The 21,494-nt window shown below is 39.1% G+C and overlaps 1 long non-coding RNA gene across 1 annotated transcript; it reads right to left on the bottom strand.

Moving 5' to 3' along the window:
• Positions 1–6,752: 6,752 nt before the first annotated feature.
• On the bottom strand, positions 6,753–21,415 carry LOC121366163. The gene is made up of 4 exons (XR_005957130.1): positions 21,335–21,415; positions 15,368–15,406; positions 12,815–12,843; positions 6,753–6,919 (listed from the first exon to the last, which is right to left on the bottom strand). It is a non-coding gene; the product is annotated as an uncharacterized LOC121366163 (long non-coding RNA).
• Between the last annotated feature and the right edge of the window lie 79 nt (positions 21,416–21,494).

The raw sequence follows: 21,494 nt of genomic DNA, 5'->3' as shown, positions 1-21,494 counted from the left end.
ATTGACATTATCTGAGCTTTTGGAAGATAAGCTGAAATGATGATATATTTGAGGAGCTACTTCCTCTAGGAGTGAGGTGCAGGTACATTATATATAGTTTTACCCTGAAATAATGGTACAATCGCTAAGTCTTTTTCTTTTAATAAATTACTTTCAAAGATATAAAAAATTGATATTTCGGATAATGGTGGTAGCAGCCATCTTGAAAAAAGCCTAATCTGTCTTAGGTTGGACACCTGCAGGCAGAAGAATGTTTTTATATGGCCTAACAAACACCTGTACCAAGTTTGGTGCTTTGATCCGATGTGTCACGATTTCAACTAAATTTGGAGCCAAGACACTGGAATATGGCGCCAACATGCAAAATCAAGCATAGGTGTTTTTTTTACAGTTTCAGAAATTTTTCCATCAGCTATCAATTGCATGTTTACAATGGAATTGTTACATACCTGTAGGTCTTAACGAGACTGGTCCGTACTGCTAACAAGTGATCCTTTATACCCAGACAATACAGCACACACCAAAACCTTTGATTTACCAGTCGTGTGGGAGTAGCAGGAATTGGCAAAAGCCCAATAGGAGGTTCGATCCTATGACACCCAGAACTTGGGCATACACTCTACCACTGAGAAAGATTCCACCCCTTTTCATATTTTACTGACCTGGAGTGAAGGACAGATTTTTCAATCACCGTATCAAAGTATGTGCCTTTCAGTGAATCTTTAAGTGCCAGTTCAAGCATGTGGTTATAACAGTGGATCCCTATTAGCCAGGGAATTCCAGCATCTGTCAGTTTTGTCACGACACCATTCCTTACACCATTTTGATTTCCAGTTGGTGAGACCAGTTCGCTGAAGAACCCACTCCAATGCCTTAATCACTCCAGCAGCATCACTGGGCAAGACTGAAATAATAATTATCTGTGACACAATGAGGCTTTATGCCATCAAATAATTTGAGGGTACTTAAAAACATTCAGACCATAAGTGCCCCTACCAGGTAGTTTGGATTTGAATTGGTGCCTGCTTTTTATACATTTCGAAACACTTCAAACAGTGATTATATTACTATAAATTCCATCTAAAAATTATAAAATTATTTTAATTTCCAAACATTTATTGTACATAAATTTACCTTCCATACCCTGTGACAAAAACCCTGACAAAGTAAAATATTATACAATGCATATAATGAATATAAGTAAATTTCATTATGATGTGTTTTTGATTTACAAAATACATGCACGTGTATATTTGTTAACTGTATGGAGATGATTTATTATAGACAACTACCTGTTGACAAAAAGTTTGTTTTGTTTAACGACACCACTAGATCTCATTGATTTATTAATCATCGGCTATTGGATGTCAAACATATGGTCATTTCTGACAGTCATAGAGATGAAACCCGCTACATTTTTTCATTAGTAGCAAGGGATCTTTTATATGCACCATCCACAGACAGGATAGTACATACCACAGCCTTTGATATACCAGTCGTGGTGCACTGGCTGGAACAAGAAATAGCCCAATGGGCCCACCGACAGGGATCGATCCCATACCAACTGCGCATCAAGCGAGCGCTTTACCACTGGGTTACGCCCCGCCCCTGCATGTTGACCAAGCCCAAATCACAGTACTTGCAGAAATAAGTGTCGTGAGATCCTGATACTCCGCTCGGGCATAACCTGCTGGTTCGGGTGTATTCGGGGAAATGAGGAAGATCTGGACCGCTGGTTGGTCGGATTGACCCACGTGGTGGTTTTTCCGCCAACATTCAGAAGAGAAGAATGATGATGTTTCTCTCTCTGCTATAAAACCTGGGACGACTGTAGACGCATATCGATAACGGTAGGGTTGGCTTCGCAATAGTTGAAGAAAAAATATCTAAACACTCTAAATTAGTTAAATACGCCAGGCTGTCAGATAACCTATCAGTCTATACAGCAGAATTGACAGCCATCTATGAAGCCCTAATCTGGATTAAAACTAAACAATACTCTAAAAGCGTTATTTTTTCAGATAGTCTTAGCTCTATCCAATCACTTCAAACTAATAAATCTACCAGGCCAGATATCCTCGCAGCCATCCACAATAAACTTCATAAACTAAACCAGCTTAATTTAATAGTAGTATTCGAATGGGTCCCAGCTCACGTAGGTATAATTGGCAATGAAACAGCTGACTATGGAGCCAAAACTGCACTTTCAATCACTAGCAAAATGACAGCACTACCTTTAGGAATATCAGAACTAATGTCAAAAGCAAGAAAACACTACATTAATCAATGGCAGGCCAACTGGGACCTAACAACCAATACATGGCACTATAACATCAAACCACTAGTCAACTCTATCCGACCTAAACACTTTAACACTTATGTGAATAAAATAATTACTAAATTGCGAATAGGTAAATCTTCGCAGCTCAACAGCTGCTCTTTCACCAATAAAAACCCTGACTGTGAGTGTGGCACCCGGGAAGACATGACACACTATCTCCTGGATTGCACGCTACACAACAGCCAGAGAAAACTAATGATAGAATCAATAACCGAAGCCAACCACAATAAACCAATTACACCTAACTTTTTACTTAACCCTGATAAATATCTAAAACATAAAACCTTCAAAGCAGTATATCAATTCGCCCAGACCACCAAACCAAAACTATAAGTGCCATGTACTGCCCGCCTTGCCAGCGTTCGGTCGACGCGGACCACCAACCCGACTGATCGCAGGCAGGATGGGAAACCGTAGCACACCCATCGGGCTCCTGACAGTCATAAAGTTAAAAACTAAAATTAGAAAATGATCGCAACCACCCGCCTGTACGTCTCCCGGAGGGAAGAGCGACCTTCTGCACTCGACCGACATGCACTCCAATCCGGGGGACCAACGATCTATAATTAAGATAAGTAATTAATACGCTGCTTAACTCGTGACACCCGTGACTCCCTGGATGGAACATCCACCCTACGCACTCGAACAGACCACGTATTCCAACCCGGGGAGAGAACGGTGAAACGACAAAAGTAAAAGCATATACCTAGCCAAATTAGCTGGCACAAATTCAGCAATTAATTAACAATTGCTCAAAACCACACGCCTGTACATCTCTCGGACGGAAGAACGACCTAACTGTAAATAAACTGCACGAATTTGTCTTTGCACCCGCACCATGTTAAATTACCACCCAAAATCTACAATTGTTTCGTTGTGCTAGAACACTGTATTTGTATTTATATATTATGTACCAAGAAATGTATTCCTATTGTTTGTATCCTCTTGTAAACCATCTTGTCAAAATCCGAACATGTATGTTCATCTTTACACCGTTGCAGTACGGCCTGAGTGTAATAAAGTTCTGTTCTGTTGATGTACCATATTCATGTTGACAGTTGACATATATAACGGTTCTCTCAATAACTGCTTTTAATGATTACCGCCGATTACGTCTGAAGGTTTAACAATTCAAAGGTAAGACACCAGTTAATTATCGAAAACGATCATGCGCTACTCAATACACTAATCTACTGATTGCTGCCAGAACATAACATAACTTTATAACGCTCAGGCCGTTACACAACGGCATATGAGGAACATGATACAGAAGCTGTAGTGACAACATGGGGTTTACAGGAGAAAGACAAAGACGCACTCCCTGGAATTCATTGCAAAGATTTCAGCCGATATATTTACAACTGGTTTTAAATGGTAAAAGCGCTCTAAACGAAGAAAATAAAGAAATATTTTTCATGTACATAAGTATATAATTCCAATCTCTAAAAATCCCTTTATTATAAACCCTTGGATTGGTCAAATTCGTATCACGTGATGATAAAAACTGGCATTCATAGCACCATGAATCTCAGTTTAGCACTATTTTTGGCTATATAGCCGGAACTACTTTATGAATTATGTCAACAAAGGAATCCCCGAGGAATTTCCTTGAGATTCTATTTTTAGACATCAAACAGTAATAGTCTGCTGTCAAACTTGTAAACATCTAAAAATCTTCACATATAAATTATACCATACAAAATAGGTCGTTTCAGACATTTTTATTAAAGGTTAAAAATTATTGAAATTACTTACGTTACATGTTTATAGTGAATTCAAAATCCCACAGCTAAAAATCTATTTTGTCAATCCAAAAAAAGTGTATAATTCCAATGGAATTTGGTCTTTTACAAAAGCGATTTCAAAAACAAAATTCAGTCAGTTCATGCCAACCATTAGCAGTAACGCGCATTCAACGGCATTGTAGTATGACGTACACAACACATAGCCACTGCGATCCAATCTTTAAACGACTCGGGTTTTGAAACTGGGCATATCATGTACATGTCGGGACACAGGAACGAAGCTTCAATTCGAAGCTACAACAGAGAATGTTCCACTTTCCAAAAACGAAACATCAGCATGGCACTGTCAAATGTCACGAATACTTGTGTCGCACATGCCAAAACCATCCATGATCCTGTGTTGCCACTTCCACAATTACAAGGCTAGTAAACACAGAAACACGCGACACACCTGTTTCATCAATTTCCGGAAATATTGAAACCACTTTCTCCATGTCAAATCTATCAACACATGGAATTTTCACACACTCAAACATTTTATAACTATAATTTCAACGTCGTAATTGGTAAATCTGGACAGTAATAAAAAAATGGCGCCCATCCACAGTTCGTAGTTAAATATTCATACACCAACCGCTTCACATATAAATTATACCATACAAAATAGATCGCTTCAGACATTTTTATTACAGGTTAAAAGTTATTAAAATTACTTACGTTATATGTTTCCAGTGAATTCAAAATGTTTCTAGTTGGTATTGATATTTAATGCAAAAAATTAATATGAATTGTATTAATGATTGTAACATTGTCATTCTCTCATTCGGCTATTGACGGAAAAAGCCGAAACCACCATAGGGATTCCGCTAATGTTGAGTATGAATTTCGTGTTAATAAAATAGTAAATAGTTGGAAAATAGAGTTCACTTTTTATTTTAAAGTGGTTTACATTAATGACATGGTTATGTGTTTGGAATTATAAGAATTGAACGTGAATATTTTTGAGTTTCATGCTAGTATGAAACGCAAAACCGCTTTACACACTTTAGTATGAATGGCTTCGCGCTAACGCGCTACGCCATTCATACAGTGTGTAAAGCGGTTTTGCGTTTCATACTAGCATGAAACTAAAACAAATTCACGTTCAATTCTTAAATGAATGAAACAAAACGTTTCCTTTAATTAGTAAATAAAGTGTTGATATTTATAATTATTACTATTTATTTATTTTATTGCTATTATTATTTTTGTAGCCATTGCGTAAATATTCCGATGCCTTGTTTGTGTTTTCTTTTAGCAAACCTGCTGTGTAATTATCAAACACAAAAAACTTTATTGCGTCTTTTTTGTGTTTCCTTTATTCTTTCTTTCTTTCTTTCTTTCTTTCTTTCTTTCTCTTTTTTAGTAATATTTATTTGTGTTCATATTTAAATTGCAAAAATATATTACTGTCGCAACATGTATTATGGAGAAGGCCTAGTAAGTTGTATAACTTGTGCCTAATCCATTTGTTCTTTAAAAAACAATAAAATATGTTTTAAATCAATCAGGAGAAAATAGTATAATAATATTAATATAAATGCAATATGCCAGTTAGTACTTTTGTGTGTGTGTGTGTGTGTGTGTGTGTGTGTGTGTGTGTGTGTGTGTGTGTGTGTGTGTGTGTGTGTGTGTGTGTGTGAGTGTAATTTTTATATTAGTTTAAATCATATATAGGAAAACTCTGTTTACAATATAAATAAACCAAGTACAAGTGTCAGAGGAGGTTCAGGCCAATGCTGAATTTAAACTTGCATTTAAAAAAGGTTTCTGACTAGTCTTTGCAAATTAAGGTGGCTACCATAGCAACAATGAAAATAAACTGTAGCTAGGTTTTAGCCAAATAAGTCCTTATAAACTCTGCCTCGAGTCCACATGGAAATAATAAAGCAAAGTTGAAATATTACTGCACTGTGTGACACTGGCAAGCTTTGTTTTGACAGTAGTACCAGAGCAGCTTCAGCGTCAGTATATGGAAATGAGCTAGGTCACGTGACCGCTTCTGATTGGCTGACGTTGTGAAGTAATCACGTGACCTAGCTCATTTGCACACACAAGAATCAACAGACCCTGGTTCTACTTTTTACGTGTTTTTTTTCGTTTCATGTAGCTCCTTTTTTAAAAACCAAGATGGCCATAGCAACGAGGAAAACATAGCAAATAAGTTCATCAATGTTATGTTCAGTAGTAAAATGTTGTTTCAAAAATGAGTTCTTCTTTGGCAACCAAAATTATCAAAAAGACAACATTGAAAATACGTTCAGATAATACAGGGGCCCTTTGGACGTTCTTGAGATGATGAATTAAAAATCCCTTGGTAACTCACAATCTGTTCTTTCAGCTTTAATTGGTGTTGCTGTTCTTCTTATTGCTATTGTTGTTACACTACTATACAGGAAACTTGTCATTTCAAACGTCACTGACCCTATTTACGAGATACTACCTTTATTTCGCATGACATTTATTATCAGCTACTACAAACACCAGGAACATTTTCAATTTGCCACAACTTATAATTTAAGCAAAAGGTCTTATGTAATGTGCAATATAATGGTAAAAATAAGCTGTAATAGATAAAATTATTTTACCAGGGTCACTGGTTTTAAATATAAAAATCGAACGATGAGTAATCGGTAAATTAAAAGTTTATTTCTTAATGTTTAAAGTTTAAGGTTGCAACACCCAAAGTCTTTCACATGACAAGAGAATTCGGCCATGATCTTGCCGCCAATCTTCTTACAATAACTCAATGAGGTGCACCAGACTTCTCTCGCCTCGAGGTGACAACCTAAAACTATAAAAAGCAAAATGTATATTGATATCAAGGAGTAAGCAAAAGTGGATATTGTTTATAAACACCGACATCTGCTCTAAGTTAAGATTTAACTTTTAAAAAGGTGCCTGTGTCTGCCACTGTAGTGTGCCTATCCCACTTTATATATGGCTCCTATGGGACTGATTTTCGAAATTTGGCAACCCAAGATAGATTTCAGTAACCAAAATAATCCTGACTACCACGGAGGTCGAGGCCTTTTGTAGGAAGGGATATGAGGCGCTGATTTATATTATATTTAACCTAACCAAAAAAAAAGAAAAAAAGAAAAAAAAAAAGAAAGAGACGGACGCTCGTTATAATGGTCGGATTTATGGGCAGGAAGGGAAAGAAAAGGAGTATGTGTTTAACATTTTAAATTATGGCTATGCATAACATGGTTATTGCGACATTTGGTCGAGAGAGAAAAAGAGAGGATACCCATTGCAGGGCCGTATCCTGATCAAAATCCATGGGGGGTGGGGTGGGGGGGGGGGGGGTGTTGCCACTACTTTTTATAAACAAATGAAACACTATACAAATTAAACCCTGAGATGTGTATGCTATTTCCTGGAGTAAAAAAAAATTGCGATCCTCCCACCGCCCACCCCAGAGGGTACGGCCCTGCATTCCATGACATGGGCTACTCAGACTGATAAAGCAGCAAGGGGTATTTTATATGTACATTCCATAGGCAAGACAGTACATACCACACTTTAACGTACTAGCCATGGGACATTGGCTAGGCTCCAAGGCCTGGCTGACATTCCTACATTTAACAAGGTTTTAAAAAATCATTTAAATAGCACCTTATTGTTTTGTTATCACACAACTAGGTTAAATCATTTGATAACATCTTATTCTTTGTTGATCAATTATCTAGGTTAAACTTTTTAAATAACACCTTATTGTTTTGTTATCTTTTATCTAGATTAAATCATTTTTAAATAGCACCTTATTTGTTCGTGATCGCTTACCTAGGTTAAATCATTTTTGAATAACACCTTATTTGTTCGTGATTACTTACCTAGGTTAAATCATTTTTGAATAGCACCTTATTTGTTCGTGATCACTTACCTAGGTTAAATCATTTTTGAATAGCACCTTATTACTTGGAAAACAAAATATGTCAAAATTGCATTTCTCAAAGCAAACAATTTGACTGATAAAACAGTTGATGTTTTTCCATAATAAGAACATTTTCTTGTTTAAAATATCCCGTGAGCTTGCTGTAACCTCACCGTGGTGCAGGGGTGTAACATTCTCTTTGAGAATGGCCAATACAGCACAAATCCCCTTGTTTTCTTCGAGATACAATTGAAATTTTGAGTAAAAGTCAGTATCTATCTGTGATATTTGTATTTTTGCACAGTTCTTTACACTGTTTTTAATTAAATCTTTAATTTTTATATTGATGTTGATCATCACTTTATTTGTTTGCATTACCATAGTTTGACACCCAATAGCCGATGTATTATTCGTGCTGGGGTGTCGTTAAACATTCATTCATCCCATTCCATTGTTTAAAATATTAATGTCTTTAGGCCTATATCCTGAGTGTTTCTAGTCAAACTTCATTTTATTTCGTAAATACGAAAATATTATCAAGATGCCACTACTGGATCAACATGGAGGTCAAAGGGGCCCCTCACCTGTTTAAAAGTGCCGCTTTAATAACTTGTTTGTTTAAAAAATTCATCGTTCACAAACTACAACTCTAAAATATCCAGAAAACGCGTTTCTGGACAGCTTTATTTCCAGTCGACACGTCCCCGAACACCTCTACAGGCATAGATAAATACCCAGAAAACGCGTTTCTGGACACCTTTATTTCCAGTCGACACGTCCCCGAACACCCCTACTGACATAGATAAATACCCAGAAAACGCGTTTCTGAACACCTTTATTTCCAGTCGACACGCCCCCGAACACCTCTACAGACATAGATAAATACCCAGACAACGCGTTTCTGAACACCTTTATTTCCAGTCGACACGTCCCCGAACACCTCTACAGACATAGATAAATACCCAGAAAACGCGTTTCTGAACACCTTTATTTCCAGTCGACACGCCCCCGAACACCTCTACAGACATAGATAAATACCCAGAAAACGCGTTTCTGAACACCTTTATTTCCAGTCGACACGCCCCCGAACACCTCTACAGACATAGATAAATACCCAGAAAACGCGTTTCTGAACACCTTTATTTCCAGTCGACACGCCCCCGAACACCTCTACAGACATAGATAAATACCCAGAAAACGCGTTTCTGAACACCTTTATTTCCAGTCGACACGCCCCCGAACACCTCTACAGACATAGATAAATATCCAGAAAACGCGTTTCTGAACACCTTTATTTCCAGTCGACACGTCCCCGAACACCTCTACAGACATAGATAAATACCCAGAAAACGCGTTTCTGAACACCTTTATTTCCAGTCGACACGCCCCCGAACACCTCTACAGACATAGATAAATACCCAGAAAACGCGTTTCTGAACACCTTTATTTCCAGTCGACACGTCCCCTAACACCTCTACAGACATAGATAATTACCCAGAAAACGCGTTTCTGAACACCTTTATTTCCAGTCGACACGTCCCCTAACACCTCTACAGACATAGATAATTACCCAGAAAACGCGTTTCTGAACACCTTTATTTCCAGTCGACACGTCCCCGAACACCTCTACAGACATAGATAATTACCAAGAAAACGCGTTTCTGAACACCTTTATTTCCAGTCGACACGTCCCCGAACACCTCTACAGACATAGATAAATACCCAGAAAACGCGTTTCTGAACACCTTTATTTCCAGTCGACACGTCCCCGAACACCTCTACAGACATAGATAAATACCCAGAAAACGCGTTTCTGAACACCTTTATTTCCAGTCGACACGTCCGCGAACACCTCTACAGACATAGATAAATACCCAGAAAACGCGTTTCTGAACACCTTTATTTCCAGTCGACACGCCCCCGAACACCTCTACAGACATAGATAAATACCCAGAAAACGCGTTTCTGAACACCTTTATTTCCAGTCGACACGTCCCCGAACACCTCTACAGACATAGATAAATACCCAGAAAACGCGTTTCTGAACACCTTTATTTCCAGTCGACACGTCCCCGAACACCTCTACAGACATAGATAAATACCCAGAAAACGCGTTTCTGAACACCTTTATTTCCAGTCGACACGCCCCCGAACACCTCTACAGACATAGATAAATACCCAGAAAACGCGTTTCTGAACACCTTTATTTCCAGTCGACACGTCCCCGAACACCTCTACAGACATAGATAAATACCCAGAAAACGCGTTTCTGAACACCTTTATTTCCAGTCGACACGCCCCCGAACACCTCTACAGACATAGATAAATACCCAGAAAACGCGTTTCTGAACACCTTTATTTCCAGTCGACACGCCCCCGAACACCTCTACAGACATAGATAAATACCCAGAAAACGCGTTTCTGAACACCTTTATTTCCAGTCGACACGTCCCCGAACACCTCTACAGACATAGATAAATACCCAGAAAACGCGTTTCTGAACACCTTTATTTCCAGTCGACACGTCCCCGAACACCTCTACAGACATAGATAAATACCCAGAAAACGCGTTTCTGAACACCTTTATTTCCAGTCGACACGTCCCCGAACACCTCTACAGACATAGATAAATACCCAGAAAACGCGTTTCTGAACACCTTTATTTCCAGTCGACACGTCCCCGAACACCTCTACAGACATAGATAAATACCCAGAAAACGCGTTTCTGAACACCTTTATTTCCAGTCGACACGCCCCCGAACACCTCTACAGACATAGATAAATACCCAGAAAACGCGTTTCTGAACACCTTTATTTCCAGTCGACACGTCCCCGAACACCTCTACAGACATAGATAAATACCCAGAAAACGCGTTTCTGAACACCTTTATTTCCAGTCGACACGTCCCCGAACACCTCTACAGACATAGATAAATACCCAGAAAACGCGTTTCTGAACACCTTTATTTCCAGTCGACACGTCCCCGAACACCTCTACAGACATAGATAAATACCCAGAAAACGCGTTTCTGAACACCTTTATTTCCAGTCGACACGTCCCCGAACACCTCTACAGACATAGATAAATACCCAGAAAACGCGTTTCTGAACACCTTTATTTCCAGTCGACACGTCCCCGAACACCTCTACAGACATAGATAAATACCCAGAAAACGCGTTTCTGAACACCTTTATTTCCAGTCGACACGCCCCCGAACACCTCTACAGACATAGATAAATACCCAGAAAACGCGTTTCTGAACACCTTTATTTCCAGTCGACACGTCCCCGAACACCTCTACAGACATAGATAAATACCCAGAAAACGCGTTTCTGAACACCTTTATTTCCAGTCGACACGTCCCCGAACACCTCTACAGACATAGATAAATACCCAGAAAACGCGTTTCTGAACACCTTTATTTCCAGTCGACACGTCCCCGAACACCTCTACAGACATAGATAAATACCCAGAAAACGCGTTTCTGAACACCTTTATTTCCAGTCGACACGCCCCCGAACACCTCTACAGACATAGATAAATACCAAGAAAACGCGTTTCTGAACACCTTTATTTCCAGTCAACACGTCCCCGAACACCTCTACAGACATAGATAAATACCCAGAAAACGCGTTTCTGAACACCTTTATTTCCAGTCAACACGCCCCCGAACACCTCTACAGACATAGATAAATACCCAGAAAACGCGTTTCTGAACACCTTTATTTCCAGTCGACACGCCCCCGAACACCTCTACAGACATAGATAAATACCCAGAAAACGCGTTTCTGAACACCTTTATTTCCAGTCGACACGCCCCCGAACACCTCTACAGACATAGATAAATACCCAGAAAACGCGTTTCTGAACACCTTTATTTCCAGTCGACACGCCCCGGAACACCTCTACAGACATAGATAAATACCCAGAAAACGCGTTTCTGAACACCTTTATTTCCAGTCGACACGTCCCCGAACACCTCTACAGACATAGATAAATACCCAGAAAACGCGTTTCTGAACACCTTTATTTCCAGTCGACACGCCCCCGAACACCTCTACAGACATAGATAAATACCCAGAAAACGCGTTTCTGAACACCTTTATTTCCAGTCGACACGTCCCCGAACACCCCTACAGACATAGATAAATACCCAGAAAACGCGTTTCTGAACACCTTTATTTCCAGTCGACACGCCCCCGAACACCTCTACAGACATAGATAAATACCCAGAAAACGCGTTTCTGAACACCTTTATTTCCAGTCGACACGCCCCCGGACACCTCTACAGACATAGATAAATACCCAGAAAACGCGTTTCTGAACACCTTTATTTCCAGTCGACACGCCCCCGAACACCTCTACAGACATAGATAATTACCCAGAAAACGCGTTTCTGAACACCTTTATTTCCAGTCGACACGCCCCCGAACACCTCTACAGACATAGATAAATACCCAGAAAACGCGTTTCTGAACACCTTTATTTCCAGTCGACACGCCCCCGAACACCTCTACAGACATAGATAATTACCCAGAAAACGCGTTTCTGAACACCTTTATTTCCAGTCGACACGCCCCCGAACACCCCTACAGACATAGCTCCCTAGCTAAATATAATATTCCATTTTTAGATGTTTCGATCTGTTCTTGGTACAATCGGGTATTCGCTATTTACAAATATTGGGACGACTGCAGACACATTGTAGATACAGTCACTGATATTCTAAACAAATAACTGAATTTAATATGCAATTGTAGACAGTTAAATATAGTAACAGAAATAAATATTGCAAAGAATTTCATTACTTGGTTTCTTCGTTTCTTCTGTGGGATTTCTGAAAATGAAAATAATGTCATACGGTGATCATGTCACATATATGTATGTATATATACTCTTCAAAAAAAGTATGGGAACTCTAATAAGAATTTACAATTGCCAAAATTGTAAAGTATATTACCTGTGGGGAATGGTTATATGATAATAGTGAATTAATTGGGCAAACAGTACAACCGGTAGTTCAGTATTACAGTAGGTTTTATGACCACTAAAGATCTTGAAGGACGATTGGGGTCAGAAGTGAAATTTGGAAGTTGACGGGTTTTTTTATCAGTAGTGGGTGATACCGCCACGATGTGTCAGACTTTCATTCAGTCGACGAGGCATACAGCGTAAGAGTCTCCCAATGGCCATTTGAGGGAGTCTGTTCCACTCCTCTTGCAGCGCATGGCCAAGTTCCGCTAACGTGGTCAGCGGTCTTTGACGTTGACGCACACGTCTCCCTATCATGTTCCAGACGTGTTCAACGGGGGAAAGGTCTGGGCTCATTGCTGGCCATGGCATTCGATAGATGTCGTGCTGCTGGAGGTGAGTATTGACAATTCGTGCACGGTGAGCACGGGCATTGTTGTCCTGAAAAAACGAAACGTCGACCCACACGCCTAGCAAACGGGACGACAAAGGGTGTCAGTATGTTGGCTCGGTAGTACTGTCCAGTGACCCTTCCTTGCACAATATGGAGGGGGTTCTGTCAGTCATAGTGATACCACCCCACACCATAACCGATCCACCGCCAAATCTGTCATGAAATCACATTATGACGTTGGCGTGCCGTTCATTTCTTCGTCGCCAGACCCGACCACGCCTCTTAGATTTCTTAGAGCCTGGTTACGGATGAATGAATCCTGTACTCCTGTCGTTGCCCTGGGACGACCTGAACGGGGTCGATCGTCAACATTTTGGGTTTGTTGGTACCTGTTCCATAGTCTCCCAATCACTGACTTCGAAACATTGGAGATGTTGGCCACTTCACGTTGACTTCTGCCCGTTTGCAGCATGTCAATAGCTCGTAGACGCTCATCGCGTTGCATACGCCTCATCGCAAATTCAAACAATAATAATGACTAAAAACAATAACAACTGTATGATCAACAGGAGTTATGTGGAGACAGAAAATTATATAACGTTTTTTGGGGAGAGAGATTAACTAGGGGAGCACTGTCTCCATGCCTCTCCTTCCCCCATGCCTCTCCCTCCCCCTCTTGGCTACACTAGTGGTGACCACTCTGACTACCGACTTCCGTAACCCATCGTAGATTTCAGTAGCTTAATTAGGAAAGAAAACTTTGTTTAATGACACCATGGCTTAATTCTAACTACTGTTATGTGAATCCTAAGATTTGAACTGCATCCATCTTATTAAGGTATTGCAACATAATTGCAACATAATATAAATCTAATATCTGCCACTATAACAGACCGAGCAGAAAATTTGAATTAATCGCATTTTGCAACAAGAAGACCAATATTTTAATGCTAGTGAAATAGTTTGATGGGACAAGGAATACAGTTATAATAACCTGTTGTTATGCTGCAACACCCGAAGTTTTTCACACCTCTCTTTTTTATTATCAGGAATGTAAGAGAGCGGAGGTTGTTTGATTGCATCATAAACACAAGAAAAGTTAACGAGTGTTGTGAATAAAGAATTGTTTGACAGTGGAGGTTGTTTGATTGCATCATAAACACAAGAAAGGTTAACGAGTGTTGTGAATAAAGAATTCTTTAACAGACGCCAAAGTAGGGCAGAATAAACTGGGTGTGGAGGTGGGGGGGGGGCGGGGTGTTGATCTGGAAGACCTATGCCCCCCTACTTGTTGACTAAAACATTTAGCATTTACTTTGATATATATATATATATATATATATATATATATATATATATCCCATTATAGAGTGTGCACTTCCCCCTAATTATATATCGTTGCTGGGAATTTGTAAAGTAACCCGTCGTGGGACTACCAATTTTCGTAAGTCATGATACTTTTCCGTAGCTAAAACAGAAAAGTAATATTTATTTAATGACACCATGGTACATTCTAAGGTACGGATAAGTGGAGCCTAAGATATAGTTTTTCCAACATTTTGTTGAGGGAGAAAGATAACAAACATGTTCCACTACATGGGCTACTCCTATCGATAAAGTGGAATTTATATGTACATTACCATAGGCAGGACGGTACATACCACATACATTAATAATTAGTCGTGGGACACTGGCTAGGTTCCAAGGCCATGGAGGAACATCGGAAACGCGACCCATTGCGTCTCAGATGATCTCTCTACAACTGAGTTACATCCCGCCTCATGGCAGGGAGGGGGACTGTGAACTGCACCCTAGCTTATAGAATCTGGTCCTAGCTCTCATTAATATACCCACTACCCACAAAAATTTATAAGGCTGATTGCTGACACAATGCTCATGTAGACACAGATATTCTAAACAAGAAACTGAATTTAATATGTGATTTTAGTCGGTTAAATATATGTAGAGAACTAAAAATAGTAAATGTTTTCATTACATGGTTTCGGTGGTACTTTTGTTCCTGGTGGTTTGGTTGCTGAAAATAAAAATAGTGTTATACAGTGATCATAACATTGCAATTTTAGTAGATATCAAAGAAACACTTACGCTAATATCATCATATATACATACATACATACATACATAGATTTGCGTAGATTGTGGGCCCCATCCATGCATGTGGTCGAGTTAAAGAGCATCCTTTTTATGGATGACTCGATAGCTCAGAGCGCATCATGGTTAGTCCACCAATCTGCGGGCGATTCGGTGCCACAGGTTCGAGTCCCAGCAACGGCATGGGACAATTTGTGAGGCCAGAAATGATTTAATTATCCCCTGTGCCAGTGCGTTAATATTTATGTATGTAACAGTCAACCTCGACATACATATAATATATAGATGTTCATACATCAATACATACATACATACATACATACATATATATATATATATATGTTTGCTCTACAGTAACGTTTGGTTAAACCTGGTATTTCGGAATTTACCATTGTCCTTTGTGTTATTTTAATATTTTGAAGGTGCTCATTGCTGACCAGAGGGGTGCAAACTTGGCACCTTTGTTGATTTTGAATATTCAAGATCGCGTACAAAACTGTAATGTCTGTGACAGTACTTTAGTGGTCCTGGGCTTCATTTAGAAATACAACCAGCTAATTAAGACATTTCAACATCATTTAATTCCTGAATGACCTTCACTATAGCAGCCAGAGAAAGAATTTTTCAATTTATCGCATTTTACATCTGCTAGACAAAGATTTTAATGTTAGTGAACATTATTCTTTGGTGATAACTCAACTAGGTCAAACCATTTAATCAACACCTCATTCTTTGGTGATTACTGAACTAGTTTAAATAATTTAAATAACACCTTATTATTTGGTAATCACTTAACTAGCTTAAACTAGTTAAATAAGTTAGAAAGGAAATATTTTATTTAACGACGCAGTCAACACATTTTATTTACGGTTATATGGCGTCGGACATATGGTTAAGTAGTTAAATAATGCCTTATTATTTGGTAATGACTTGACTAGGTCAAACCATTTCAATATCACCTTATTCTATTGTGAAAATTTAACTAGCTTTCACCATTTAAATAACTCTGTATTTTGTGATCACTTAACTAGGTTAAACTAATTAAATAATGCCTTATTTCCTAACATATATTTATTTTGTATATACAAAAATAATATGAATGTACCATTTGGCGGAACAATTTAAATAACATCTTATTATTTGGTGATATCTTAACTAGGTTAAGTCTTTAATTTTTTTTTATTTCTTGGTGATTCCAAGTTAACATTCCAAGAAAATTGCCGACGTTTCATTTCTTAAAACAAACAAATGGGATTGGGGTGAGCTGGCGGATATGTGTACTTTAATTTTAAATTTGTCTATAATATTATATATATATAATATAGTTTTAACGTGCTTGCTCCTCACTATAGAGCGTGCCACCCCCGTTTATGTATCGTTCCTCCTGGACTAAACAGTGTACTAACTCGCACTAGTGTAGCCAGGATTTTATATTGGGGATTGGGGTGGGGGTGGGATGAGGTCTGGACCAACCACATTGCCTATAAGTAATGTTATGGGTAGACAGAAACTTATATAACGCTTTTTGTTTGGGTGGGGGAGATGTGTGACCTTGGTTGATTTCATTAGCTTAATTAGGAAAGAAATCTTTGTTTAATGACACCGTGGCTCATTTCAAACGACGGTTATGTGAATCCTAAGATGTGGTTATTTTGACATCTGATCCAGAGACAAAGAGAAGAAACCGGTTTTGCTACATGAACTACTCCTACCGATAAAGGAATAAGCAGTATTTTATATGTGCGTTCCCACAGGTAGAACAGTACATACCACAGACTTTAATGCACTAGTCGTAGGATACTGTCTAGGTTCCAGTAGGGGCAGGACGTAGCCCAGTGGTAAAGCATTCGCTTGATGCGCGGTCGGTCTGGGATCGATCCCCGTCGGTATACGCAGGGGGCTTTTTCTCGTTTATTCCAGCCAGTCCTCCACAACTGGTATAACAAAGGCCGTAGTATGTACTGTCCTGTCTGTGGTATGGTGCATATAAAAGATCCCATGCTTCTAATCGAAAAGAGTAGTCCAGGAATACCTGTGTGGTCCTTAACAATATGTGTGACGCCATATAACCGTAAATAAAATGTTTTCAGTGTATCGTTAACAGGGCGACCAACCTGATGAAAATATTTTTGTGGAATTTTCTTATATTTTAATTTTTATGTGCGCAAACACCCTTTTCAAAACAGTACTTTAAAGTGTGCGAAAACATAATTTTCATAGAATTAATTTTAAACAGTGAGAAAAATGTCATGTTTCACATATATTGACAAAATGACAATACAAATGAGTATATCATTATTTATATGTGAATTGGAACTTCCTCATAAAAAGACCCCCAACACCTACACACACCAAAAATCATCAACAAGTTCACCCCCCCCCCCCCCCCCCACACACACACACACATACACTTTATCAGCAAATATTCCATTACAGTTTAAGACTCCCACCTACATATTAGCAATACAGTGACAAACAAACTTGGGGCCAATGTTATTTTATGTAGGTACATTGCCACATATGCACTATTTCATCATATGCATGTAGTGGGGTCGAACTGATTTGTGGCGAACTGGTTCGGGGACGAAACGTCTGATACCCACATGAAGACTGGCTGCCATTTTACATTATGCTTACATTACTATTACAGTGACACTTTTCGGGAGTCATTGTAAAGAAAAAAAAGAGAAAAAAATTGCGTTATTATTTAACTTATTTGAATAAAATAATATCGGTAGGTGTATTAATGTCATGGATGCGTCATATAATAGATTAGTGGTGGCCAAATATTATTTAGTCTAATATTGCATGTGAAAGCCAATGGAAAGAAGACAATTGTCGGTTCGGTTTTTGGTTTTGTTTTTGTACGATCTAGCATTCTTCTGTTATATATTCATGCTTTCATCCACGGCAGCAACATTGCATACATCGCCATAGAACCGATGCCTGCCCCGTAGGAATATAAGTCTATGATATTTAAAATATCTTTAAAATGAATACATAAACTATTAGAGTATAAAAAAATAAGAAAGAAATTTTTCATATATAGCTTCATTTACTCAACATTTTCATTGGTCGGCTGTTGACAATAGACACAGGCCTTGGTAATGGCACAAAACTAGACAAAACGGAGTTCAGGTTGAAATGAATGCTAAAGATATTCAATTCTAAGAATGTAGAATGTAATAAGAATTAGTTGTTTAAAAAACAAACAAATTCGAGTGAATTTGAAACAAATTCCGGATATTTGGCATCAATTCCAGAAGTTCAAAATTCCGGAAAGTTGATCGGCCTGCATTAAATAAAACATTTCCTTTCTTCCTTTCTTCTGACTAGTTTCTAAGGTCCTGTTAGCCAATCGAACACGCGACTCACGGCATCTCAGACGATCTCTCTGTCACCGAGCCATATCCCTTCTCAGGACAGGAAGGGGAGACGTCGAACTGCACCCCACCCATATATATTCGCTCCCTGGCTCACATTCCTACACTCATCACCACACAATTATGTACCCGTCTTTAGTTTTATGTTCATTTAAAAAGCAACGAATGTGTATTTAAAGACAACAGGTGTGTGTATTTAAAGACTATTCGGTTCTTTGAACAACACCTAAATACATTGTTTAACCAATGATTATTCAGTCACAAGAAGGCCTAAATGCATTGTTTAACCGTTGACTATTCAGTCGGTTGTACAACACCTAAATACATTGTTTAACCAGCGACTATTGGGTCATTCATTAATTCATTTCATCTGATTTTCGTGCTGATGTCCAATGAAGGCGATGGTGGGCAATCGAACACGTGACACACGACATCTCAGGCGATATCTCTGTATAGGAAAATATGATGAAGATACCATTCGGATCCCATGTGGGTCAAAGGAGTCCCTCACCCGTTTAAAGTGCCCTTTTAATAACTTTTTGTTAAAAATTCATCATCCACAATATACAACACTACAATACCCAGAAAACGTGTCTATCAATATCTCTATGTGCAGGTGGCACGCTCACCAAAACTCCAACAGACCTAGGTCCCTTTAGAAGCTCAGGCCATTTGCTTCCGGTAAACTATAACATGCTACATTTATAACCTTTAGATCTGCACACGTTATAATCACTTTGCGCTGTTTACAAATATTAGGATGACTACAGACACATTGTAGATAAAGATAAAGAATATATATATATAGATACTGACACACAATGAAAACGCAAAAAAGATATTATACATACAATAGCAGAAAGACACAAAATGGTGTGAAATGCGTTCACTACATGCTTAATCATGCTGCATGCAATGCACGTAAAACGCCAGTATGTGGACACATAAAAGTCACGTAACGGTGTCATATTCCTCGTCACATTAACAAGTCCACGACTCGGAGAAGAACAAATGGAGCGAGCGTTGGGCATGGTTCAAGGGGAGACTTCGCAAAGTCAAGTTGCTAGGACCTTCAGATTCCATCCATCAACTATTGAACGACTTGTTGAACGTAATCAACAGACCGGGAGTGTACGTGATCGACCTCGACTTGGTCAACTTCCCGTTACGACCCCACGCCAAGATCGGCAGATTCGACGACATCACCTCCGTGACCGGTTAAAAATTTCGACGATGACAGCAAGCAACACGATAGGACATCATGGAAGGCATATCCATCCGATGACGGTCATCCGTCGACTCAGAACGGCTGGACTCAGATGCAGACGACCATACAACGGGAACATCATGACACCGCGACATCGTGCTGCCAGACTACGGTTTGCTCTCCAGAATGGTAATCATTCACCAGCCGTTTACCGGAGGATTGTGTACAGAAGACTCCATGAACGGTACGTTGACAGATGTGTGAGGGAACGTGATCGGTTTGGCGGCGGTTGTCTGATGGTATGGAGGGCAGTCAACTTCGATTTCAGGAGTGATCTCATCATTGTCCACGATGCCCTTATAGTCCAGCGTTATGTTGACGTTATTGTAAGACCAGTTCTCCAGCCACTTTTGCGCCGTCACCGATGACCAGGAGGTCCCCAGCTGTTTCAACAAGACAATGCCCGTCCAGATACTGAAATAATTACCCAGGTATTCCTGCAACAACCCGGTATCACCATTATGAACTGGCCCGCCGTTTCACCGGATTTGAACCCAACTGAACACATGTGGGATGACTTAGGACGCCGTGTACGTCACCGACAGCCACCACCGCGTAACGTCGCTGAGCTTGCACAGACGTTGCAGGAGGAGTGGAGGAACATTCCTGTGGCTTATTTGAGATGTTTGTGCCAATCCTTTCCCCGTCGTCTTCACGCATGCTCACGGTCCAATGGTGGACACATCAGATCCTGAACTTGATATGGGTGGGTGGGTGGGTGGGTGGGTGGGGATGGGGGGGGGGGGTTGTTTGTTGAACTTTTCGATTACGAAAGCAACTCGATTACTGATGATAACTGTCCATGTTTCCATGTGAATGTATCTCATGAATACCAGTCATTAAAGTCATATTACATTATCCATCAATTCATAAATAGTTTGTCGTTATTTGCAGTGAATAGTTGTTTTTTGCGTTTTCATTGTGTGTCAGTATATATATATATATATATATATATATATAACGATATATATATAACGATATATATATATATATATATATATATATATATATATATATATATATATATATATATATATATATATATATATATATAAATATCACTATCATTATAATCCAAGAGGGCCGCCACTATAGCAGATATAACAAAAACTTTGCAATTTATCGCATTTTACATCAACTAGATGAAGATTTTGATAGTAGTGTGTAAGTCTTTTCGTCCAAGGAATTCAGTTATAACAACCTGGTTTTACTTCTTTCTTCTTTGATGTGCACGAGACAGATCCAGCCTTTCTAACACAGACTAAAAATAAAATAAAAACAAGATTTCTGCCAAAACACATAACTGGCAAGTCTCTGATATTTCACGAGAAATGACAAAATTGTTCATGTCTATGGTGGTA

Source organism: Gigantopelta aegis, unplaced genomic scaffold (genome assembly GCF_016097555.1).
Source record: "Gigantopelta aegis isolate Gae_Host unplaced genomic scaffold, Gae_host_genome ctg4889_pilon_pilon:::debris, whole genome shotgun sequence".
In the NCBI taxonomy this organism is placed as follows: Eukaryota; Metazoa; Mollusca; class Gastropoda; order Neomphalida; family Peltospiridae; genus Gigantopelta; species Gigantopelta aegis.
This window is presented reverse-complemented; position numbering and strand designations above follow the sequence as displayed.